The sequence below is a fragment of the Falco punctatus genome (assembly GCF_963210335.1).
Source record: "Falco punctatus genome assembly, chromosome: 6".
In the NCBI taxonomy this organism is placed as follows: domain Eukaryota; kingdom Metazoa; phylum Chordata; class Aves; order Falconiformes; family Falconidae; genus Falco; species Falco punctatus.
The window spans coordinates 53,326,767-53,352,977 of NC_137585.1; the positions used below are offsets into that span (position 1 = coordinate 53,326,767).

General features: G+C 39.1%; 1 protein-coding gene and 1 long non-coding RNA gene across 2 annotated transcripts in view; one reads left to right on the forward strand and one right to left on the reverse strand.

Moving 5' to 3' along the window:
• Positions 1-26,211, reverse strand: part of LOC308065156 — a 64,296-nt gene that overhangs the window by 15,697 nt on the left and 22,388 nt on the right. The window contains exon 1 of the long non-coding RNA XR_013928686.1: positions 6-26,211. This exon is cut by the window's right edge and continues 22,388 nt beyond it. This is a non-coding gene — a long non-coding RNA (uncharacterized lncRNA). The remainder of the gene's footprint in view (positions 1-5) is intronic.
• Positions 1-26,211, forward strand: part of SLC16A7 (solute carrier family 16 member 7) — an 81,250-nt gene that overhangs the window by 3,826 nt on the left and 51,213 nt on the right. The window lies entirely within an intron of this gene.

Genomic DNA, 26,211 nt, shown 5'->3' on the forward strand with positions numbered 1-26,211 from the left:
CCTACCCGCCAGGAGGGAGGAGGAGGAGAAGCAGCGAGGCCGCTGAGGTCGCCCCAGCCGGGGAGGGCTCCGGGGGACGGAGAAGGGGCTGCCGCAGCCGGGCCGTGCCGGCGTGGCCCCCGGCCGGCGGCGTGAGGGCGGCTGCCACCGCGCCGTGCGCGCTGCACTGTCAGTCACACACGCACCCACGCACACACGAGCCGCCGCCCACGCAGGGACGGACGGACGGACGGACGCCGCGGGGGGCGCAGCCGCAGCCCCGCCGTGGGCGCTGCCCCCCGGTACCAAAGCAGCCACCGCAGGGAGACGCCGCCCGCCCCGTCGCGCCCCGCCGGCCCTTCAGCCCGCGGCGCCCCGGGCCCTGACAGCGGGGCAGGGAGGCGGGCGGCGGGGCCGGGCCGAGGCCGCAGCTCCGGGGGGCGCGGCGCCATCCCGCCCCCTCGCCGCTGCGCGCATCCCCGCGGGACGGCGAGCCGGGCGCCGAGGCCGCCTCTGCCGCATCCCGGGCGCGGCGGCACCGCCCGCCCCGAGCGGAGCGGCGGTTCGGGGCGCCCCCGCCCCGGGGGCAGCTCCGCTGGGAAATGTGGGCGGGGAGCCGCGGCGGCGGCAGCGCGGCGAAGCCGCGCTGCAGCGCTGCCGTCACCGGGAACGGGCCTGCGAAGAGGCTGGTGTCACGGCTGTGTGGTCGAGGTGACCTTGGGAAAGGTGGGTCCCGATGGACCCCCTGCTGCGCCGTGCCAGCTGCAGCACTAGTCACCCTGCTCTGGGCTGCGCCAAGCCGGTAGCGCGGGCGTTATCTCCAGGCTTTAGTCAGTGGTTGTGTGCTGAGCTCCCAGTGTAGCTGGTGCCAGAGCCAGGAAAACGCTCCTCCATCGTTCTCTTTACTCGACCTCTGCCATCACACAGTGGACTCAAGGCCCATGAGGGAAACGTTCCCAAGAGTCTCCCTGGCAAGGGGCAGTCATCCCAAGAGAAAAGGAGTTCTCTGTGCCCTCAGAGACCTCTGTGTCCTGGGTTCCTGGTTGTCAAACTGGCCCGTGCAAGACACTGCAGCAACCTTAGATGAGACTGAGAACTTGCCCTGTTCACATTTCAGAGACCAGGGTGTCCCCTGGTACTCCTAGGAGGGCACGGTACCTCTCAGGCCTGCAGCGATGCAGAACAGACACACGTTTCCCACTGCTTTTCCAGTCAGGTGGATACTTAAAACACAACAGAATGATGTTTAGAGATGTATTAGCATTTTTCAGAAGCTGTTTTGGGAAAAAGAAAGAAACTGAAGGAAGCCAATGCCTCATGGAGGCTTCCATCCTTGTTTCATTGGTCTCTATAATAATCACTCCTGTTTCCATAGTGACATCCATCTCTGGCTCTCAAGTTACTTATCAAATAGTAATGAAAGAGGTGCTTGCAGCTTCCGCTGCAGGAATGGGGCCATAAACCTAACAGCACACCAATCGAGCCAACAAAATATTGCCTCAGCTTTGTCTAGATGAATCATGATACAGAAGTTAGTCTTCAAGACAGAGGGATGTAGACTGATATTTAAAGGAAGGAGGAAACTGACAAGTAGTTCAATAAAGTGGTAAATGCTTTTATGTACAAGTATTAAATCTGGGAATAATGTGTGATTCCCTTCTTATTTTTAAAGACAGTACTCTCCTCTCTCCTTCCATTATTGTCTGCTAACTTTGAATATCATACTTGAGAATGAGTGCTCAATATCTACCGCTTCCATATGGTAGAATAAATTTGGAGGGGAAATTATACTCCAGATGTTTCTATTATTTGTGCAATTTATTACAGAACTGTAACTCTGTGTATCTGTAAGGGCCCAGCTAGCTTAGGTTGCAACGTAGTGTTTATGATGTACGTGGCTTCAGAGCAAAACAGCTAATCATTCTGAATAAGCAAAGGATGGATGGAGGTTATGGATTTTCTTTTATGGCAGCAGTGAGTAAATCTGGTTAATGAAGTTAGCTTCATTTTATTTATATGGTGGAGGTGTGGAATAGCCTAAATATCAACTGTGGTCTTCATGGAAGGTCTTCATGGATGGCGGAAAGCTGAATTCACAGGTTTTATGGGTAGGAAAACTCGTTGGGTTATGTAGTGATAGGACTGAAGCGAACAGGTATTTTACATGTAGAGGGGGAGACTTTGAAATATTATAAAGTGATACATCAAAGAAACAGCGTTAGTTAAACATTGTGGCTCTACAGCTGCAGTAAAGAGAATCAAAATTCTGTTTCAGCAATTTTCACTGTAAATGAATGCATCATTAATAGTATATTAAAACAAGTATCCATTCAGGTCTTTAACCTTAATTCTGTCTGTCACTTCTCTGGAGTACATATTGCATGTTGTATTTAAGCTCTCTCAGCTCTTGCTATGGCAAAATCCTCATTCTAGAATCTGAGTTTTATGGAGGCAGGACATGCTTTGGGCAGCCTTAAAGGAGGAGCTGTTATTTATGGACAGGCAGGTTATGGGAGGGAAGAGAGCACTTCTCCTCGAATCTTAAGCTGATGTTTTTTAAAACGTTTTTCTTTCATTACTTTTCTTTCTTGGATTTGGTTCACTATGTCATACTTCTCTTATTTCTTTATATATATATATATATATATGTATATTTCTGGCACCCATTGTTTTTCTTTTCATTTATTCTAGAAAATAGTCCTCTTTGGTATCCTTTGTTTCTTAAATAAATTACCTTGTCATTTTTTTATGATGAGCAGGTGGTTTTGCTTTCAGTAACTCTGGTTATTATCAGAGCCCTTCCAGCTCAAGAAAAGAGACCAGCTCACCTGATGGTTTTTTCCTATTGCAACATCACAAGATGCTTTTAAAGAGTTGCATTTTTCCTGAGGAGATGTTTGCTTTAGCAAATATGGTGTCTGAACATAATTCTCAATTAACTGTACCCTTACACCATTTGCTGGAGTTAAAGCTGTCCGTTTTCTTATATGAGCATCAAGAAAAGAAAAGTGTTCTTGTGCTATGCTAATAATCTGTGCTGTTAAATGAATTTTGTGTTTCAAGGTCGGTGTGATTATGAAAATGTAATTATCTTTTGATTTTTATTTTAAAAAGGTTAGGTCATAGCCATTAATCATTGATATGGAATAGTACTCTTTTCTGCATCTGTTCATGTAATATATATGGCCTAATATTTGCACAATACCAAGGAGGAGGTTAGATAGGAAAAGGACCTCACTGACCAACCGATTTATGTGTCAAACGAAAAGTGAGATGCAGGCTGCATCCAACATACGCATCTCAGTCCAGATATGCATTTCTTGACTTGCATGTATTGTGAGACGTTGTGCCAACTTTCAAAATGTTATTGTGAATCTTGGAACATTTGAAGAAAAGTTTGCATTTTTCAAACAAAAGTAATTGGGCTGTAGGAGTAAGGGGGTAATATTCCATGACTTGAGGAGTAGAGGATGTTGGGCAGGCTGACTTGGGAGCTCTATTTGGCTTTACAATCTGTCACATCTTTCTGATATTTCTTACAGCTGTTGGTCTTACAGTCAAGCAATCAAAATAATGTTAAGCTTTTATTGAAGAGCAAATGTCTAGCTAACCAGGTCATGGTGGATGACAAACTGGAAAGGGTCTTCGTTTGGTTTTTTCCCCCTGTAAATCTCAATATTATTAATCCTTAATATTTGTATGTATGTGTGTGTAGATTCATCATCATCAGCTCGTTCTTTTGTTGATTATATTTTTAATTTTAGTTTATGCAGTATCTTTAAGTAGTTCCTTTGTTTGTTATCTTCAAGGTCAAGCCCCCAGTTACATGCTAGTATTTTTTTCATTTCTGGGACATGGTGCATTCCTGTCTCATGACACTTGCAGCAATATGTAATCAGAGGTGTGCATTAAAAACATCTGCAGATAAAAAAAATAGCATTTACAAAAGGATAGTAACATAATAGGGCAATTAAAAAAGTTCCCACAAATGAAGGAGAAAAATTAATGGGAAAGAATGGGGCCTTAGCATGATACACTCTTTCCCTTTGTGGTTGTAAGACTTAAGATGTTAAGAAATGGAATTACTGTTAATTCACAAATCAGGAAGCACTAGTGAACAAACTTAAGCCATTGTTTTTTTTAGTTTAGTTGTTGATGCATTTTCTTTCAACTTGGTGAAAGTGATTGCTGAATGTGAAGAATTGAATGTGTTGCAGTTCCACCCAAAAAGCAAGCAGTGCTCTGAGTAACAGTGTAATTCATATAGAAGTGGCTAACTTTAGACTGTAGGAAACTTACACTTTTAAGTCAGCTATTGACAAACTGCAGAAAGCCCAAACATTGTAGAAGTTGATATATTTCAGAGTTCATGAATTTGATATTCTTTTCACATGTTTACTATGATTGGCAGCATCTGATTTCAATGGTCAAAGCATAAAACTGCATGGACTGGAGTTGCCCAGACTTGCAGGATTGTTTAAACAGTGTTTGCTTTCTTCCAGCCTGAGTATTTGTATCCCCCAAAGAACACTTCCCAGTTGTTTTGACAGCAAGCTTGGTAGTTACTTCACTTTATCTCTCTTTGGGGTTTTTCAGTGGAGTACTCTGCGGTAGGTGATGATCAAGGTGGTGTGGGAATGCTCAGAAAGCACATTGCACGGAAGACAGCTCAGAACACCTCCTGTATTTCATGGCTTTTCTTATCTTTATATATTTTTAAAATTTTCTGGTCTTTTAGAATAAGTCATCTTCCCACACCTGCTAGCAGACTCCCACTGCAGCTTCAGGCATGACCATTGTGTAGTGCCCTCCCATTGTACAGCCTCAGTGATTGCAGACTGTTGGCAGCACTTGCAAGTTTGGCACTTAGGGCTAGCACATGTGACAAAGCATTATAATGGTGTTCAAAATGTGTTTGGCATCAAAGAACTTTCGGTGTTTGCTGTCACTACAGTGGTGGTAATGATAGTGCAGTGATGTATGTTGCATGTGTTCCGTGCAATAGAAATTAGTAAAATCAGTCACAAAACAGCACTACATTATCCCAACAGATGGAAATGACTTTTTTTTTTTTTTCATAGAAATAGATTAATTAAGGTATTAGCATTCATGCTTGCCACTCATCACTTAGACACACTTGCAGTCTATGGTACAAGCAAAAAGGAGACAAAAAAAGATGAAATCTCAATTAGCCTCTTGTATTAGTTTCAGATTCATAGTGTCAACTTCAGACTTGTACTTCTCAGTGCTTGCTTTCTGCATTCAAGAAATAGAGACAAATACATATTTTACAGTACTAAAAACATGTGAAGAAAGAAACCAAAAAGAACTTACCATTTCTGTGCTGACAAAAATGGCAAAAGCATACACACAAAATGTTTATTCGATATTTTTAAACAAAATCAGTTCCTACTGTAATGCATTTGATTAGTATTGCAGATAAAGAAACACACTTTTAGCACACACTTTTGAAATTACCTGTATTAAGACTGGGTTTTTTAAGAATACAAATGAAGTGCTTTGTGGCATTTTTTTCAAATCTCTGGGATAATGATATAAATACTTGGCAGTGAAAGTTAGAATTTTTGAAGTGACACAGGAGTTCAAACTACCAACTATAACAACTTGTCTTCTGAGAGGCATAGCTGCTTTTCTCTGCTGACCTTATTGAGAGATGGAAATTGGAAACCTTAAATTGTAGGATGTCTCAACAGTTTGCCATGCTATTGAATTAAAATGCCGTAGGAGTTGCGATTCCCAAAATGAGTTCCTATAGTTTGTGTTCTTAATATGGCCCTCAGGGCAGGTTCAAAAAAGAAAAAAAGAAAGAACAAGTTAATGGTGCAAATAAGCTCCGCATGGGAATGTAGATGTCTGATTTCTTAACAATTGGAATTTTATGTGTTAAATTCCTTGACAATTTAACCTTTGCTGAGTACACTCTCCACCGAACAAGTCTTTTCTAGAAGTTAACTGCTTTTGCATGTTATGCCAGGGATGGATTTGGGTCTGCAACTGGGTACTGGACCCTGTGTTCTCAGCAATGTTGTTAGAAATGGGAATTGGTGAGTTGTAAGCTGCAAACTGGAACTGAAGACTGGATTCAGGGGCAGAGAAAATGTGCCTAGGACAGAGTCTCTAGCTCAGTGAGCAAGGGGTTGCATCTGGGAGCTGGTGAAGAGAACAGACCAGGCTGTGGAGGGAAATTAGTGCTGGAAGCTGAAGAAGGCAATGGGCCTATCATCCCATTACCAAACCTTTTTTAAGATGTACAGCTTTATAAGAATTTGTACATAGTGTAAATCTAAAGGCTTCCTTCCCTTCCTCAGGAATTTATAAGGTCTCTGCTCATTGTATCACACAGGGGTCCTAACTCCCTGTCTTCCATTAGGCACCCTCTTTCCCTTCTTCTCACCAACTCTACAAAAGGTGAATCAGGGGACTCAGTAGCCCATGATTAGAAGCCACAACACCAGATTTTAGCAAGCAATGACAAAAGCTTGTGTATTTTGAGACCTCTGGGTTGTATATTTAAGGAAAATAGGTAGAAAAGAATATGTTGTAATAGCCTGTATTTACAAAGCATGAAGTATGCACTGTATTTGTGAAGAATAAGAAAAAAGGAGATCCTGTTTTCTTGTTCATGTGCAGATACAATTATGTTGGTTAGAGGCATAACATAGTTTTTGTTCTCCTATTTTTCTGATGTAGTTACCCAGAAAGAGATGTCTTGATGTAGTTATGCTGGATATGAGGGTTATTTATTTCAATTTACCTTATTTCCTGATTCACACGTAATGATGTATTATAACACTAGAGCATTACGACTGCTGTGCATGGCCTGTTACAGTTTTAGCTATATTAGAATAGTGAAAGAGGTTTATAAGCAGAGCTAATGAATATAAGGGCCAAACTCAAATGCAGTAGAGAAACCCAGGAAGGGCATTTAAAACTGAGACCTAAAAGCACTGTGGTGTTTTCTCTCAGTCAAAGAATATGTCATTGTTGCTTGATTGGCATTTCCTGCTTCTGTGACTCCAGGTCCAAACTTGAGCTCCCCTCCTCTTGTACAGTTCCACTGGGTTAAAAAGGGTTACTCATGGTTCACACCCAGTAATGGCTGAGAAGACTCTTGACTGCTTCTGAAGACTCAGTTAGTCTGTCTTCCGGATCACTTGCTTTGGCTTGCCTGATGAGTTTAAATGGAAATTATTTCTCCTAATGATTACCAAAATGATTTTTTTCTGTTTCCAAACAAATACTTTCATGTGTCCATCTTCTCTGTCTCTCTTTTTCCATCTTTCCTTCTGTGGGAGCATTTTCCTTCTCCCCATTTATCAGAATAAAAACCTCAAGGTAAAGTATCAAGTTGTTATTCTGCTCTGTTCATCCTACTGGCATACTGGGTTTCCCATACTAAACCTGGAAACTGTCAGAGACATGCTTGCTTGTGGGACAGCTTTTATATAGCACAGATGATGCTTCTCCATGGTAACCAGTATTTATGTTTTATCATGCTATTTTTGTCTTTAGAGTTACAAATGTTTACATTCTTTGCCCTTCTGTTTTTTAATTCTGCCTTTCAGGTGTTATAATTAGGGTAAACTAAAAATGTAGCCTGAGAAGAATGACAAATGGAGAAGGTGAAAACAGAGTAGAAGAGAAAGAGACGTTAACGTGAGGAAATATTATTTTGAGGATTTTCACAGAGGCAAATATCTTCAAGCTAGAAGAAGTGGAATAATGTGTCATACTTTCAGTCAGTGTGGGTTTTAGTTCTCTTCAGATTTTTAATTTTTATTTATTTATTCTTTAGAAAGCTTTAAGAGAGAATATTGATCTCTGCTTTTATGATTTCTGTGTGATAATTGATGGCCATAGCAAGGTTTTGTTGTTGATGAATAGCTGTGTAGTCTGATCACCAAATGGGTGTCCATTCTTGGCAGTGTTGTCATGTATACCAGTAGATGCATAAAACAAGATGTTAATAAAGAAACGAACATGAAATATATGAGAAAAAATTAACAAACAATTGAGAAGTGCAGTTCTCAAACATTAATATTGCAACCTTAAAAATAAAATGCAAGTGCTGAACTTTATGGTCTTTGTTTAGCCTGGTGGTTGAGAATGTCTTAATTACAGGAGTATTTTTCAAATAATGTAAGATGCATTCAAAGCCATTACACTTAATACTGTAAAATTAAATAAAGGCTAGAAACATCATGTTGAGTAGTGATGGCCTGTCACCTCAGTGGGAGACAATATGGACTCTGCAGTATGGATTTGTTTGGGTGCTTAAGCAATGGGTGGGCAGAAAGGGGATGGTTCCTGACTTAAAGCTTGTGCAGCACCATGAAGCCACACAGCAGCATGCAGTCTGGTAACGCATCCCACTGCGCCTGTTTGTTAGGCTGATCAGCATGTGCGCAGGTGACTCTCTTTAAGTGTGAAAAAGGAGCTCGGACATGTGAAGTGTGAATATGACACTTGTATGTGGCTGTGTCCAGCAGCACCCAAATGCATATGGGAGTGTTGATCCTGTCGACAGTTCCTAGCTCAGAATTATTTTTGTGATTAAGAAAGTAATAGTGGCTTCCACCGTTTTATGCAATCTGGAAAATACAGTCATATTGTGATCATAATGTAACAGGATACAAAAGCCTGTCCTTTCCATGATTACAATAGGTTCTTCTGAATGTGATAGCATAGAAAGGTGTAAATAAAACAAGATATTCTTCCTTCACTAGCTAACCAGCTTGCACTTCTGGATATGCTTTAGCATTGCTGAAATATTGTATACCTAAAATGGTGACTGAAATTATATTGTTCTGAATGCAAATGTATTTTACCTATGAAGCCATGGTATTTTTTTTGTTCTTGTAGCTATTTCCCGAAAATTTAGCAAAGCTACTGTAGTGACCATGCCAAGCTTACTTTTAAATTATTATACTTAAATTGCTAGTCTAATAGAATAGCATTCTTACAGAATACTGAATGATATGTTTATTGAGGATTCAGAATATGTTTTTAATAAGGTAGTCACAAATTTTTACTTTTCCTTTTTTTTTTCCTTTCCTCCCATTAACCAGTTTTATCCCAGGTGTATAAATACAACAGTTTTTGTATGCAGCACAATAGTCTTGTGAAACCTAAATTAGCCACCTAAATTAGGATCTTTAATTTCAGTGTTACTGGATCCTGGGTAAGTAGGTTGTTATCTCTTAACAACTGAAGCTTAAATCCTACTTTTAAATCAGGCCTCTCTTCTGACTAACACTCATACAGGATGACATCAGAAGTTATAACCGCATGCTGAACGGCCTATTTTATAAGTATTTTGAACAACAGTTGTTTGATAAGCAGAGAATATCGCATTCTGGTGTAGTCTCAAGGAAGCATCTACTTGTTTCTTGTTATGGCAACTAATTATACATAAGTGAGTAGATAGTTTTCTAATAGAAATAATCGTGTGTATGTATACAAATACAAAAAAAAAAAAAAAGGAAGAAATATGCAATATGCCGTATAGTAGGAGATTAGGTAGGGGAATGAAGAAAGCACTGGAAGAAGTGCAGGTATATTCGTTTGATGTTTCTGGAAGTTCAAGTGTTGCAGTGTGGTTTTTACAGCTTATATTGATCTGTCGTGAGTACCATCTATACATGTGGATGTATTTTCCATATGAAACTTTTGACTCCTTTGGAACACTTCTGTGACCACGTGCATAGGAGTAGTAGATCCTGATGGATAAAAAAAGAAGAGCGTTTCCTACAAGGAGACCAGTGTGAAAGAAAGCACGTGATTGATGGAGGGGAGCCTGCAAGCTGGCAGTACAGGATTGTGAGGAGATGTGGAACCTGCACCCAGTAAGAAAACAGAGGGATCGAGTGCTTGGAGAAGACAGACATTTCACTGACATTGCTTTGACTTATCATGTGAACTGGCAGAACTGAATGGATGATTCTTTGGTCAGCATGTAATAGTAAATTTAGCCTCGTAAAGAATGAAGGACTCCTGTAATCAAGGAAGTTTTCACTCATCCAACCAAAGCAGAGCAGGGTCTGTCTTCCAGTGCCAAGTGGCTAAGGTTTTTTGCTTTATAGCTATTCTTGCTGCTCCGAAGGCGAGTTTGAACTGTTTGGTCAATCCCTGCTGGGTATATTAACTTTTGTGTTTGTTTCTGTTACCCCATTGAGAGGGAATGGTTTGTATTTGTGTTCCTAAAAGATTGGACCTGAATTATTTAACCAAACCCCACTGAGCATGGAACTTTTTGTATTTGGTTGAACTTGTGCTCCCAGGGTCATTTTCATCTGGTTCTCTGACCTTGCCAGAGGGAATCCCTGTTTATTTCTTCATTTGGTAGGACTGTTTATCTGGGCCCTGCTGAGGATAGAAATGGGCTGTCTACTTTCTGCTGCAAATGGGAACCATGAGGCACTATCACTTGTCCTAAGGAGAGAAGAGCTTATTTAAGACTCTTTTTGATTTATTTTCTTTTTCCTTCAGAGAATTGGTAATTTCTTGTCTTGGGAGGGTGTTGCAGTGATTCTTTAAGCTGGAGTAGAAAGGGTGGTGACAGCAGTGAGAAGACACAAGGTCTTGAAGGTAGAGGAAAAAGGAAAGGTATGTGATATGAGCTGTCAGGCTGCTGGGCTTTGGTTCTCAGGCAGTTCAGCCATGCACCAGCTTGTGTTCTGCCCTGCTTTTGAGGAAAGCCATAGTAGCATGAGCTGCCTAAAAAGACCTCTGTGCCTCAATGTGGAGGGAATACAGAGCACTGGCTTTAATTTCAGTCCGAAATGCAGCAGCGTAAGTATTAGAGCAGGTTGAACAGTTCTGTTGTGGACCATGGGCTGACTTTTGAGAGGCGGTTTGTGTTACTGCTTGGGGTTACTATCTTTAAAAAATACATGCACAAAATAGCTGCTATAGAGCTAAAGTGAACCTGTACATTGATCTGAATCTTTTACCTGTGGGAGCTAAAGGTGGTGTATTTATCTCAAATAGATGTACTCTCGGTGGCTTGAAAGAAGCTGATTAGTCCAGAGAGCAAAAATAAGTGAGCTGTAAGGGAAAGGTGCTGCTGTTGCGGTATTCAGGCCAGCTGGGAGTTGCATAAAATTTAGCTGTCTCCTGAGGAGCCTCAGTTGGCAGGATTTATGTGGATTTCTGCCCATAAAAATAAACCTGCTTTACCCTGGTAGAAGCTACAGCCAAGAGTTGATCCCTCAGGGGTGAAAGCTTCTGCCAGCACAGCTGCCCCTCTAGGCAAAGTAGAAAGACATTATACTACACCCTTTAATCACTATGGGTTATATCTCCATCTTGTCTTTAAACAAAATTACTTCATCAGTTGCTGATATTTTTATTCCTGTGCTTATATGTTAAAGTAATATATACCCAAGTACAACTGTATGTTCCCAGTATAATGTGCACCTACATTTATTGCTTTCTTGCTTTAAATGCCTCCCTTAATCACGTTCCAAATCTAGTTGAAGAGCTGAGTGTACCTCCAACAAATATAACACATATTTAGCAATTTATCTATTTGTATGCAAATCATAGATTTTCAGACTGGAGACCATCTTGTATGCTCTTAACAGACTTGAAAATATTTTTTGCTTAACATAATAAATATGCAACTATAAAAGTTTGCTAAGTGAAAGCTAAGAGTTACAGGCCTTCACAAGATGTATACCATTTTAAAAACTAAAATGCCAGTAAAGGCCCTAGTACCAGTCCATTCAAGCTCATTTTCCTTTTCACTTACATTTTGTAATGTCCTTATGGCATCCTCTCCCCTCTGAAGAGCATCCTTTATTTTCTAATACTCGGGAAGTGTCATGTACACGCTCAGTTCCAGTGAATTAGGCTCACATACATAATCTGATCAGACTAGAAAAAGGTATTTTTCTACTCTAAAAAACACACACTTGCCTGCAAATAATTTATGAAAGACAAAGGAAGGAATTTGGTATAAGAATCTGAAGTGATCTGAGTAAAACAGGAAAATTGCAAACATATTTTAGTGACTTCAGCATGTTTTCATTAGTTACTGCAGTGTTTTAAAGAAGCAAGAATGTTAGTGGCCAAGTTTATACTTTTTTTTTAAGGCATTAGGTGTTACTCAAATAGTCACAGCTTAAATCTGCCCTGATACACTAGACTTAAAATTTATTTTGCAGGTATTGCATTTAGTTTGAGTACGATTATCTATATATTCATACAGATACATTTAAATACAAGATAGTGAGGATGACTGAAGGGAAATCAGGGAACGAGGCGAGACAGGAACTATCAGTCTTGTGGTGAACAAGCCTTAAGTAAGTTTTTCGTTACCTTGGACTTTGTGTCCTGGTTTGTTTTTGTGTTACTAAAGTTGTTAGAGCAAGGGGGGTGAGTGAGCCTTTGAGGCTGGGGGATTAGAGGGGGGGCAGCAAGGGTTCCCATGGAGCAGGCTGAAGCCGCAGTCGCCGTTGGGGAGGGCTGGCAGGCTAAGGCAGGCTGAGGGATGGGGTGGGGGAGCATGGGTCTGTGCCACAGTGCCACTGCAATGAAGTACAGGTGTTGAGAAGGGAACTACCGATACTCCTCTTTAGTCTGTGTGTTTGCAACTTGTGTACAGGCAGCCTTTAACCCACCGATGTGTCTGGCTTGTTCTGAAAGGTGGTTTACAAGAGGGGAGAGGTATTGCCATTTTGGAGACAGATGAGATCTCTGTCTTTTGCATTGCCCAGGTAAGCAGGTCTGTTGTCCATTTGTGGTTCCTTACGGTCTGCATTCACTCCTTACTATCCCTTGATGCTAACCACTGCAAAAGAGTGCTTGCGGGAGACTCAGGCAAGAACCAGCCCAAAGGGCTGTGTGTTGGGCAATGTAACGTGCAACATGCCTTACAGATTTGCATTTTCTTCATACCTAACGCACTCAAACTTGTGCACTGTCACACCCTATGGCAGATCTTATTACTTAAGCTCTTGTGTATCTGCAGTTATCTAAGCCAACAAAACTTCAGGCCTGAATAATAATACTTTTTGAATAATTCACAGAGAATAGTTTTAAATTATTATGGCCTTTTTCTTCTGCAAACAAATTTACTATATTCTTGAGTGTATTCAGAAAGACTTGGCAGTATCTCTGGCAAACAGTTACTGTTTTTCTGGTCATTTGTGAGCAGTCCCTGACGCATATTCGGTATCTGCGTCATCAGAGACAGTCCTTGTTATTCTGTTGCCTTGAGTAAAATATATTCTGCTGCCTCTACTCCAACATTTGCAAGAAATCATATTTAATACCAAGCATTTTTTGTAGAATTTTAGAATGCCACATATTTGGTTATTATGAAATACAGTCTCACAAAATTCTGGAGAAATATGAGACAAAGTATTTATGTATTACAAAAATTAATGTCTTATTAGCAATTGAATCAGCACAGTCACAAATTGGCGCTAAAAATGCTGCCTCTCCAATTTTGCAGCTCTCAGCCACTGCCCAGCCTTTACGTAAGGCAAGCTGTCCTCAATGTTGTTCTGTAAGTCACGGAACATTGTTTCAAGTTTTAATTGGATGGTTTATGCAGTGACTTAGTTGAGTAAATTGTGAATTCAAGTTGCAGGTTTTAAATTTGTCACTGTCTTTTGTCTAGCAAGACAAGACTTGACTTGAAGATTTACTCTCAGAAGGTATTAGTTGCCTATGGTATGTACATAAAGCATGAGATAGTTTATCTGCACCTTCCATAAATTTTCTTTTCTGCAGCCACGATAGCCACAAAAATGTTCATAATGCAACATTCCCGAGTTGCATATTTTACAAACACAGCAACAAAATATGGGTACTGCAGCATATACTTTTCAAAGACTCATTGCTCAGCCAAACTGAACATATTTTTCTCAGCAATACAGAAAAGATTACAAAATTTCGGATTTCAACATTATACTGTTATGCTGTAGATCTATTTCAAAGAAGACAGAACATTTTTAGAATCTGGAATGTATATATTTCACTTTCTTAATTTGTAAGAGTTAAATAAACGAACTGGAAAACCCTCCTCCTACCTACCCCAAAACATGTATGATTTGAAAGTGTTAGACTGGAAAAAGGAACTGGGTTGATTTCAGTCCCCTGCAATACAAAGTACCTATATTATGAACATAAAGGGCTGGGTTAATCCAAATTCAGAGCTCAGGAGCATAGGTATCTATAATTAAGCAACTTATCTAGACTCATTTTATATAATACATACATACAGGCACTTGTAGGCCAAGTACCATTTCATTATGGCTTAGATGTCTAAAACAGGTCATTGAGATAACGTCCCTGAAGTCATTTCTGCCTGTTGAATGTAAGTGGAACCTAGGTATCCAGATCACATGCAGATGTTAGCGCTGTCGATGTCTGAATATGTCTGTGATGAATCCCACCCTTACATCAGAAAAAGTCACTAATTGCATGTAAACCAAAGAATATTTTACAGAGCTTTATTACAAACTTAAGTCTTTCCTAAAATGTGAAAAGCTACAACTATATACTAGTAGGAGAAACAGGAGAAATGGAGATTGTCACCCAATATCTAAGGTCTTGCAGGGGATTAGACTGGAAAAAAAAATACCACACCAACAGAAAACAGTTTGTGACCAAACCTTTGTTCTTAGAACAAACTGCTATATAGCTTTAAGTACTATGCCACTGCTAATGTAAAGCATCCATTCAAGAAAATCAACATCCTTGGATTGTGACTGAAGAAAAAGTTTTGTTGTACTGTTAATGATATCACTTGGCTGTGTGGAAAAGTGATGATTTTTTCAAGTGTCTATAAATAAACAGACAACGGACTGAAACAGATATTAGTGAGTAGCCAACCTGAGCTGTAGTTCAGATCGGCATCCAGACTAAATGGTTATGGTGAACTAACTTCAATTTTAACAGTTAAAGCTCCTGGAAGAAAACTTCAGCCTCGTTCTGGTGTCTTTCTCTCTTCCAGGAAGGAATAGTGAAATTTAATAAATATATGCCTATGTGTGAGTAGGCAGCAAGGTGAAGTAAAGCAACTACATCTAGGCACCTGTCTCAGAGGATCTTTCAAGTAGCTGAATATACATTTAAAAACCCACTACCATTATTGTCCACAAAATACACTGCCAGATTAGTATTGTATGGTGAGTGGAGTAATGGCCCTGCTAGTATCTCTACGTTTTTATAGACAATGGTCCGAGATGGTATTAACTTTTATTTTTGTCAGGGTCAAGCTGACGGTGAACTGCAGGCCAGCTGCCTGCCACTGGTGTGCCCTGTGCCAATTAGCTCTGTCACTCAGGAGCACACTTTAGCTTTAGCTCTGACCTTCTATCTTATGCTTGGTTCCCTGAATTCAGAAGATCAGCCTCAGTGTAGACACAGCTTTAAGCCCTTCTGTTTGCTCTCTGAAGTGGATGTACAAAAGGCAGCTGCAGTCTGCCAGTGTGATGCCAAGGTGGGGCTGTGCTTGCTCATATTGACCTTGCCATCAGCATCCTCAGACGACAGCTGCAAGCTCGTCTTCTAGGGATATTGCAGTGGTGCCTGCTGTTAATCCCTCCTGTGGCTGCTTTTCACGGATGCAGAAAACTTGAGGCCAGAGATGATCTTCTCTTCCCCTGCCTGGGGCGGGATGGGGATCCTGTGGAAGGAAGGATCTGCCACCAAAGGGCACGATGGGGGGGAGCAGCTTTGCTGACACAAGCGAGAAGCTGTACCTGGGACTAAACACAAGTTATCAAAATCTAACAGAGGGTGTCCAGCACGAACAATGCCTTGCTTCCTATTTCTCTCCAATAATAGGAAATGTGGTATTGTTGTCACCAAAGGGTCTCCATCAGAGTTCAGCAACCCGTGTTTACTTCCCTTTTTGTCCTCTTATGTGCTTGTGTCAGCAAACACATTGCCTTCCTGCTGTTGTCCTCAGTGCTGTGGCAAGCACCCCTTGCAAATAGTCCACCCCACAGTCTGACATTAGATGCCTACCCATCACTGCTACGTATTATCTCCAATATATTTCATTCTTTCCAAAGGAACCATTTCAGATTCAAATTAAAGTTTTAGACAGTATAGAGATCAATTAAATGATAATATTTTTTCATGATTAGGCTGGTCTTTTTCTTTAGGCAACTCTCACATTGGGTGTGCTTTCAGTAGTTCTAGAACTCGTCTTTTTGTGAGAGATTGCCACAGGTCTTAGAAATGCAGATCATCATTAGCATCATTGTTTTCAGATAAATTAAGAAATTCATTGAGAGAATTCTTTCCTTGTGAATATTCAAAGTGGTGGGCAGCGAAAGTAGCAGCAGTTTGCTCATAAAATCTGTCCTAGAGACTGCCTAAAATTCCCAAACAAAGCACTTCTAAGAGCTTTGAGGCTTTAATATCAGTTGCACAGTGAATATCTAGGGCAAGAAAGTTTCATTTTTTTAAACCTGAATTGTCAGAATGTTTTTTCTGTTTCGTTTGGCCATGTCGTTGAATCTTTTGGAGCATTTGTTGGGTCAAGGCAAGTATGGTGTGTGAGAAAGGTGACAAATAACAATTGTAAGGACACATACACCTTTTTGTTTACTTCTCCAATAACATAGTTAAGGTCATTTTTGCAATTAAAAAGGAAGGGCTTTTGATGGAACTTGTAAAATAATTTTGCTTAGAATTCCTGAGTGAAGTTATGATCTGAAGTACAACTTTTCTTTTATGTATGCATTTATTTTATCATCAGTATTGCAGATGATTCAGTTTTTTTTCCCATATAAAAATGGTGATTTTTTGTAAAATTTAAGAAATAATGAAAAATAATTTTTGGAGTTCTGAAGCAAGCTCTGCATTATCTCCAGCAAAATATGGCTTTTAAAATAATGTAGTGGCTAACATTGCTTATTAGTATAAATAATTTTTTAATTGCTCTGTAAAGCCTAATGCAGTACTTTACTGTGCCTGTTAATGGAGCAGTCTAAAAAAGTCTAAGTTAATTGCATATTTGCTGTTAATAGCTGGACAATTTTGTTCAAATGAGAAAAAAATTAGACTTCTGCAATTGTTAGCTGCACTGAGTGCCTTCAATTTTACTTGTAAGCTTCTGCTGATGATCTTTAGAGCATTTTTATTACATTTTTAATTTGCTGGAAAAAACCCACCTATTAATGCTGATCTTAACTTATATATGTTTTAAAAGGCAGGTTCACAGTCAACATCTCAGTATGTGCTGAACTCCTGTAGGCGTAAACTACATTCAGGTGTCAGCAGATATTAGCACTCGTTTTAAACGGTATAGCATCTAAATGCACATTTGGACATGCACAGAGGATGATAAGGAAAAAATCCTGCACATCAGAGAAAGAAACTGTGAAAGAGACCCTAAACAGATGATGTAGTATTCATGAACCAAGGATGCCCTTCTTTGGGATCGTGTTCTGAATGTTGAGCTTCACCATAACCTCCCGTACCTCAGTAATTTGAGATGCTGGCTGGTTTGACAATTGGTCACACAAAATAAACTATCCAAACATCATGTGTGAAAATCAGCCAATCAGGTCTCCAAAGAGTCTTTAAATGTTCAAACTGAACAAAGGCTCTGTATCTATGAAGTTCAGATTATTGTCTTGGACAGCAGCTCTCTGCCAGGTAATGTGCTGTTTTTCTATTTCCTTTTAGCTTGACTTAGTAACGATAGGTAGTTTCAGATTACTGTGGTAATCCATGTAAAACTAATTGATTACTTAAATGCAAGACAAGTCAATGCACCAGAGCATGTTGCACAATATTTGCTATTGGCTTTTGAATGATTATCTAGGATATATTGACAAAAGAGTGTGAAGCACTTTAAAGAAGAAATATTCTTAGACCAACTACTCCTAAAAATTTGTAACAAGGATTAATGACTGAATGATGGCAGTCCTCAGTTGTCAGACTCTATAGATTTGATTGACATTTTTTGTTCATATATTTTGCCGACATTTGTGAGAAAATAAAGAGTTCAAATATGAATCTTCTAAAGACAAACTTTAAAGAAAAGGAAGCATCAGTTTAGTTCAGGTCAGATTTCAGGACTGATGGATGTGAAATGTGGAGCAAAGGATGTGCTGGAAGTGGTTCTGTGGCTGTGTGACTTGGACTGAATTAGAGGAATGTAGGACAGTGACAAAGAGTGCAAGCAAAGTGTATGGCAGAAACACAGCTTTGAAGATGCTCAAGAAACTCACAGCTAATGCGGCAAAAGGTGAATAAGGCCAGTAGAAGATTTGAAGGCAGGCTGGACATAGCTGAGGCAACAGGCAAGGTAGATGATTGCTGTGGAAGCATGTGTGGGAATGAAGACTAAAGCCTGGGCTGGCAAGGAGAATTAATCCCACGTGTTCTGAAGTAACACATAATTTGTAAATGCAGTATCAATTTTACTTACAAGACAAATCTTCACGATAAACATCTTATTTTCATAAGGATGTGGGAGGGCAGCAATAACATAATCCCCCTGCATGAAACTGAATGATGGAATGAAGGATATTAAGCCTTGCTGAGCTCTTAACAGTCAGTTCTGCAGTGCCAGAGATTTTTATAATTAAGAATGATGGATTCCTTTAAAGCAAGCAATACGGGTGTATATTTCACTGACACAAGTAGCTCTGTTTCAGTCTTTTGTGACCTCAGAACTCAGTGTCCTATGTCTGGTTTTAGCCATAGGTACATAAAAAATACTAGATTCCTTTGACTGAAGCAAGTGCAAAAGTAATTTCCAAGTCTGTTTTTCATATGTAACAACCCTCTAAAACCTCCAACCAACCTAAACAGTTTTGCCAATAGTTAATACACTAGCAGTTTTACAATGGCTGTTGATTGGAGAAAACTTTACTGAGTTTATTTCATGGAGAAGACCTGCTGATTTTGGTGCTGTTTTTGTTATCCCTGTTATCAAAGTTTAAATCATCAACGTCTAATACTTTGCTTACTGAGCTCAAAACTGAGTGCAAAGCTGTCTTTGATTTCATTAGAGCAGGCTGATGGCTTAGCGGCCAGAATTTTGGCTGTCATCTTCACAACTCTTCTGACGTCAGGAGCACTTACCACATAGTAAGCCTGTGGGCTTATTATAGACTTCATGAGGCAAAATGCAAAATAAAAAATTACAAAACTGGTCAATGGTGACAGTTCTCTTGCTTATTCCCGATGCGTATTTTTATACCTTGCTTTATATTTTTTCATTTATATTTTGCTCATTATATGATTCTCTGTAAGTCTACATGAAATGTTATTCATAAATAATTTATGGAAAAAATAAAATATTGGAGAAAATATTGGGGACATAAAAGGAAAAGTAGTTTTTCCCCCCACCAATGACTGGGACTTCAGTGTATATTCACATAGTCCCATCCTTGTGTAGAACTGATGAAACTCTGTAACAGTAGAAACACTTGTGTGATAGCAAAAAACAGAAGGAGATAACAGAAAGGTATTCCTGTAGAGTAACAGCAGAGAGGTCCCCGAATCCTTATATAAAGGAATCATGTTTGAACAAGTGATTTTCATGATGCTTAGTGAAGTTTCAGTATGAGGACAATTCCTTCTGCTTTAACTTACCTCCTAAAATCTGCTTTTTCAGATTGTCACACAAAATTGATTTAGCAGTACAACTTCCTTTCCCCTTAAACAGTTAGATGATGGAAAGAAACTGAGGGGGAAAAAAATCGCTAAGTCTCTTCTGCCCAAAGTCACAGAGAAAGGAAGTGCCGTGCTTGGCTCACATAACAGGAGAAAGCAGGAGAGTGAAAGATGTGTGCGCAGTGTAGTTACAGACATTATGAAACAATTGCTGCATGATGTTTAAACATTACTTTAAATATTCCTATATGTTTCCACTGAGATATTCCATTAGTATGTGATGATAACAAATTGATTGTCCTTCACTGAGAGCTTTTGCCATGGCTGCATACTTTTCTGATTTATTTTTTTTTCTTGCTGTGGATTGCACATGGAAACGGGGCAGGGGGGAATTACTTGAAGCGCATAACCAGAATAGAAGCAATAAAACTATACTGTTACTTAGAAATGGACAAACTTTTCAACAGAGTTTCATTTCATTTTGTCAATATTATTTTATTCAAGTTAGAAGTGCAGCTTTAAATATTGTCTTGTGGGGAATGCGAAAGAATGCCTTTAAAACCGTCCCTGGGCAGTGCATATGTGTTGACAAAAGTGAAGGGTTTAAATTCCTTTTTTTTTCCACTTCTGTAGACATAGCTTGTCTACAGCAACTAATTTGAGAAAGAGCATTTTCAGCTAAAGAGAGTGACTGAAACAAGAAAAGTGCTTCTTTACTGGTAAAGCACTCAACATCTACAGCATCTGAGTTCAGCTGGCAATGTTTCTGCCAGATATAACTCCCACACGCTCAGGTGGGTAGGTCTTCAGGGCAGGGAGAAGTGCCATCTGGTGATTCAAAACAATACAAAACTGGTGGAATCAGCTTCTTGTAGATGACAAATAGAACTGGTCATCGACCTCAAATAAAAGTGCTATATGTGATGTTTGCTCTTGAAGATCCGGAAAGCTGACAAAACACTCAACTAGCTCCATCATCGGATTTCCATTTAAAATTCTGTTCTTTCATTATACTGCAGCAAATTAATATCATATGTTCAGCAGCAGTAAATCATAATTCATGTATTTCTGCAATCACAAAAATGTCAGTGTATATGACATGTGCTGGTACAAAATCTGTATACCATATATATGCCAATTATATAAATTATGAAAATTATAAATATATACTTACATTTGTCCTTTTACATTAGATGTTGAACTCTAATATAGGGATTGCAATTTACATGGGTATTATATAGCATGTGTAAAACAGTAACAGTAATGCGTGATGTATGGAGAAATGAGAGAAATAATAATATGTCAGAATAATAATTCAAAGTATTTTAATACTAAGTTAAAAAAATTGATAGTTGATAAGCTGATGATGCACCTTTAACTGTAGGACTCAAATTTAAGAACACGAAGACCACAAAAGTGGAAAAGGGTAGGCTGTGACTTTGCAGAGAAAGAGAAGACATAAAAATGGCAGTATTTCATTCAGCAAGTTCAACTTTTTCTGAGTAGCATTGTGTCTGGTTTATATTCTGGTTTGTGGCGAAGGTGAATTAATAGCTGAGAGAGTAAAGTAAACTCAATTTTAGCTCACTGCCTTTGTTTAAAGGCTCACATCTGTAAACATTTAGTCTGAATATTAAATTTATTTGTATGAGTACTCTGAATATCCTGTTGTTTTTTATGGAGTGCATTATGCAAAGTTGTGGGTTTTTTTTTCATCAAGACTCCCTTTAAGAAGCTCATCAAGTGAAATATAATGCTGCAGGGTCTAGTAAGAATATGCACAAGTACTAAAATGCTGTGTGTAAGCATTCACAAGAATTGCTCCTTCAGTTCAAATACTGAAATACTTTTTGATAATGAGGAAGAAGCTGTAAAACACACGTTGCTGTTCTTAGATTTCCTTTGAAGTCAGTAGGCATTTCAAAAGAGTCAGATTGTATATGTATTTCTGTAAAGTGATCCTTCAGGTTTTTTTAAAAGGAAATATATAGTACAAAAATAGCTTTTAACGAATATTAGATCATATCCATTTTTAATTCATAATTTGTGTGTTTAAAAAGGATTTACTACAGAGTTGTGTTTACACATCACTGTTAATATATAACATTTTTACTTGAAAGCCATTTTAAAAGAGAAGAAAGGCATAAAGAAAAAAAATGTCCCGCTGAACACTTAATGGCTTTGTATGGGATTGTACAGGTGCCAGTTGCATAAAATTTCTAATAATCTGCCAAGTATGACCTCAAGGTGTCTTGTCATACCCTGTGAAGTTATAACACTTTTTTTATGCAGTGCCACAGACAATAATGCAAAGCAGCAGTGTTTCTCAGCCAAATCCTATTTTGTAATCCCCTTTAAATTGCTTGTTACATTTTGTATATTCAAGTATTGGTTCAGCTTTTCCATTAGTTTATATTAGTGCCTTGTAATTTAAACCCTAGTGTGAAACTAGCACTACAAATGAATACTGTCCTCTGATACTCTGTGTATGGCATGGTATAGATAACTTTATCCATAATAGACAGTATCTCTATTTTAAGGAGGTAAGACGAGATAATTCTTTATGTCGGCACACAACAACTAGGTCAGGGTGAGTTTGCATAGTGGAATAAGCTCCCTACAACTGTGTCCAGTCACCTTGATAATAATAAATGGCATAAATGTGTAATTTATTAATATCTTCTCACTCAGAAGGTCAAAATGAACTGGTATCTTAATTTCTGTTTCCACAAGTTTTCAAATGAGTTTTACTTTTTTTTGTTTTCAAGTAATTTGAAATATCAGAAGAACAGAATTAAACTCTAGGTGTCTGTACAAAGTTAAGACAATGAATAAAAGATAAATTCAGTTCATTGTAAATTTCAATAACAACAGTCTAATCTTAATGCAGCTTAGCTATTTTAGAAGTCAATTGATGGTCAAAGCCATCTTACTGTAAAGCAAAGTAAGTGAAAGCCATCATCCTTGTGGTGACTGGGACGGATGATGACCTTTTTGTATTTATCATATGATTAGGAAAGCAAAGAATTTTCTCCTTCAAGGGCAAGAAATCTTAAGCTGTCAAAAGGTATTTCAAGTTCTGTTCACAAAACCGGAGAAGGTTACAGCATGCTTTCACCTTATCTTAAACAAAAAAGAATTTATAGAACTGACTAATTAATTTCCAGCACAGACAACTGATCTGAACTATAAATGACTGGACTGTTTAAGGAGTAGATAGACAATTTAAGAAGTTCTTTGAATTCTTGGACTTGACTGTGGCTTAAAGCCAGGCCTCCTTTGGAAGGCTGGTGTTGCATTAGAGTTAGAATTCCTTCTGGACAGCATGTGCTGCAACAGGAGCTCTACCAACCTGTGAGGTGGAACAGCATATCCCCATCTGTTGCTGGCCAGCTGTCCTATACATCCCCCTCCTTTTCATGAGATCAGCCTGACAGCAGTAGTTATGCTTTCGAGCCATCATGCAGCTGAGCTGCAAACATGAATCAAAAGGGGAAGGTGCGCTTCTTCGCAGTCATTTGCCTGTCTAGAATTCAGTCCCTGGCTGTGTTGGGCTTTCTAGCTCTGATCCAGGAAAAATACTTAGCATGTATTTGTGCACTGAATCACTGAAGAGTCTTTTCCTAGAGACAAGCATACAGTTAGGATAGATAATGAGATTGTTTATTGAAGTTCGTTATATGAAATATTGTTGGAAGATGCGAGTGCTTTCCTGGTAACTACTGGTTTACAATGCTTTACAATGGTTTACAATGGAATTTTATATTTCATTAAGTTTACCATTGCTTTGTGTCAAGAGAGCTCTCATCACTGTCTCCAAGGACTAACTCCCACATTTTGGAATAATAATTACTCTCCCTTTTTCAAAATGGTTAATTTTGCAATATGATCAGGAAATACTCTGACAGTAACTGCAAAATGTGGCAGTCTGCACAGTGTCTTCTGAAACCTAGACCTGTGTGAGAAGGATAAAATACCAAGAAAATGCCTCTCTAATGCTTGTTCTGAGAGAAAGGGATGGTGACGTGGCTGTCAGGATTATTTGAAGAGTAGGATGTCTAAGGGAAGGGTAGTTTTTGCTTGTTTGGTTTTTTCCCCTATGTTTTATGCAAGGTTCAAAGTTTATTTAGGGAAATAGAATGGAATGCAATTCACTTTTTGTGAGTTTGCCTTAAAAACATGCATCATTAAAGAACCTACCTGATTGTTTCTTTGAGCAGCTCCTCATCCTTGTGAGAAGTAGCAAGAAGTTGTTACCTGCTATCCTCTTCTCTACAACACTGAGTTTTTACAGTGTCACAGACACAGAGCAGCAAGAATATGTGATTGCTGTTACTACAGCATCTTTAGATTTACTGGGAAGAGCCTTCACATGTTTTCCACTTTATTCTATCCACAGTGGCTATCTGTGGTGGCTGTATGAAGTGTTAATTCATTTTTCCATTTTCCATCATTGCTATCAGATTTATTTGAGCTGAAGTGCTTGCCCTGGTTGACACTAAACCTCTGGTATTTACGAAAGGAGTACGATAGAAATGGATATTACGAAAAAGGGATACTCATTAGATAACACAGTGTGAATGTTTTGGGCTTGTGTGTTTGTTTTGCAGCCTGCACTTCTTTGGCAACGCAGCCATGGAGATGTGCTGGTGCAGCCTGGGTACCCAGGTTGCTGGTGGAAGGGAAGCCCCTGGCAGGCTGTACACAGCAGCCAGTGCTCCCAGAAGAATTTAGGAGATAACCTGAACACATGCTTATGCCATGGGTTAGCCCTTGCCTGAACACATCTGAATTAGGGGCCAGGAGAAGAAAAACTTAATCTGCAGTAAATGGGAAGTTCAGCCTGAGGTCATTCTAACTTCAGCTGACAGCCTGTTGGTGGTGTGCAGCTCAAGCGATCTGCACTGGTGGTGTGGTAGCTCTAGAGGAGGTAGAAAAGCAAAACTGGAATAGTTAATCTATGGGAAAGAAAGTCTTTTTGAGCCCCGTAGATTTTGTCCCTTTACACAAAGGGAGTGATGGCAGACATGAAGTGAGGTGATACCTTGAAACAAAGCAAAAGGACTGAGGAGGTGTCTGGGATGAAGAAAACATGATGTACACGACCATACAACACGAAGAAGTCTCCATAAGAGGCAGCCAAAACCCCCCTCCTTTTGGTGTTTTCTGGATTAAGGCAATTGAGATGATGTTACAAGAAGGAGAATCAGCTCTTTTTGAGCATGATTGAGTTCAGTTACTCAAATGCAGAAATCTTTAAGCTGTGAGAGAGAAAGCCATCCCCTTCTTCCCAGATAGTTTTATAACACCTGTCATCTTAAAGAGTAGAAGTCAACCTTTGAAAGGATCTGTTTGAATGAGGGCAAATTTGCATCTTCTGCAAATCAGAAGACTAAGCATAGTGTGAGGAGGAAGCAATTTTTCGATTTATGCACCTTCATCCCCACTAAACAGACACTTAAAATAAAGATGACGAGTAGTGAAATAAAGAAAAATGGAAATGGGAGAAGAAATCCCACCTAATGAGAAATCAGGAATCTTTAAAGAATCTGACATGACAGTCACTTTAAGTAACTAGTCATAAGTAGACTATCACTGTACTAAAAATACTGGTATGATGAAACAACCATCTAAGTGCTTTTGGGTGTCTATTTCTGTATCATAACTGCCTTGAATTCATTCATTCTGTATTTTTTTGTAAGACTTTTTAGAGAGTATCAATTGAGTTTAGTATCACTGCAGTACATAAAATTACTGATATATCCTCAATTTTCAATTCTACATGAGTTATTTTTAACTTGGAAATAAAAAAAACAGGTGAACAGGAATGTAACTCTGTAGAGTAGGAATTTTTGCTTTATTAATGAACTCTCTTCACATATTATTAGGAAACTAATTTGTATCAATCAGCATGAAATACACTGTTGGAACAAACATTAATGTTTTTTGCCTAGTAGTTCATCTCTGACTTATGAGGAAAACTTTCTATAATATATGAAAATATTAAGGAGTTAATGGCAGTCTACAAAAAAGCCTTGAGATGCATTGCATCCTTCACATAAGACACATTATTTTCTGTCCATCAGAAAGTACTTTATTTGTTCAAAATGATCCCATGATATTAATTTCTGATGTGACAAGAATGACATAGATCAACAGTATGTACTAACATCTGGCTGTACAGTGCAGCTGAATTACTCGTGTGATGGCAGTAAGGGAAGAAAATGGCATAGAAATATACATAATTTTAGGCTCAAGGGCCAAGTATTCTTGTGCAACGCTGGTTAAACAGACTGACAAAGCAGAGACACTTTGAGATGTTAATATGGGAAAATGCAATTAGTTCTAAAATAAAGTTACTGTAATTTGAGCAGTAGATATAAACTGAGGAAAATAGTGCTGGCCCTATGTGTAATCATATCATACCATAAAGCTGATGATCTGTTGGATATTGTAGAGTTGAAATAGAGATTTGAAGAGAAATTACAGAAGCAAATCCTTCACAAATACAAGTATTATATGTACCACAATGAAATTTATCAATGATAGAAATGCAGCTTCATTAGTTATTGCAACTGGCCTATCAGCTGAGTCACCAAATTGCTCCTAAGGACT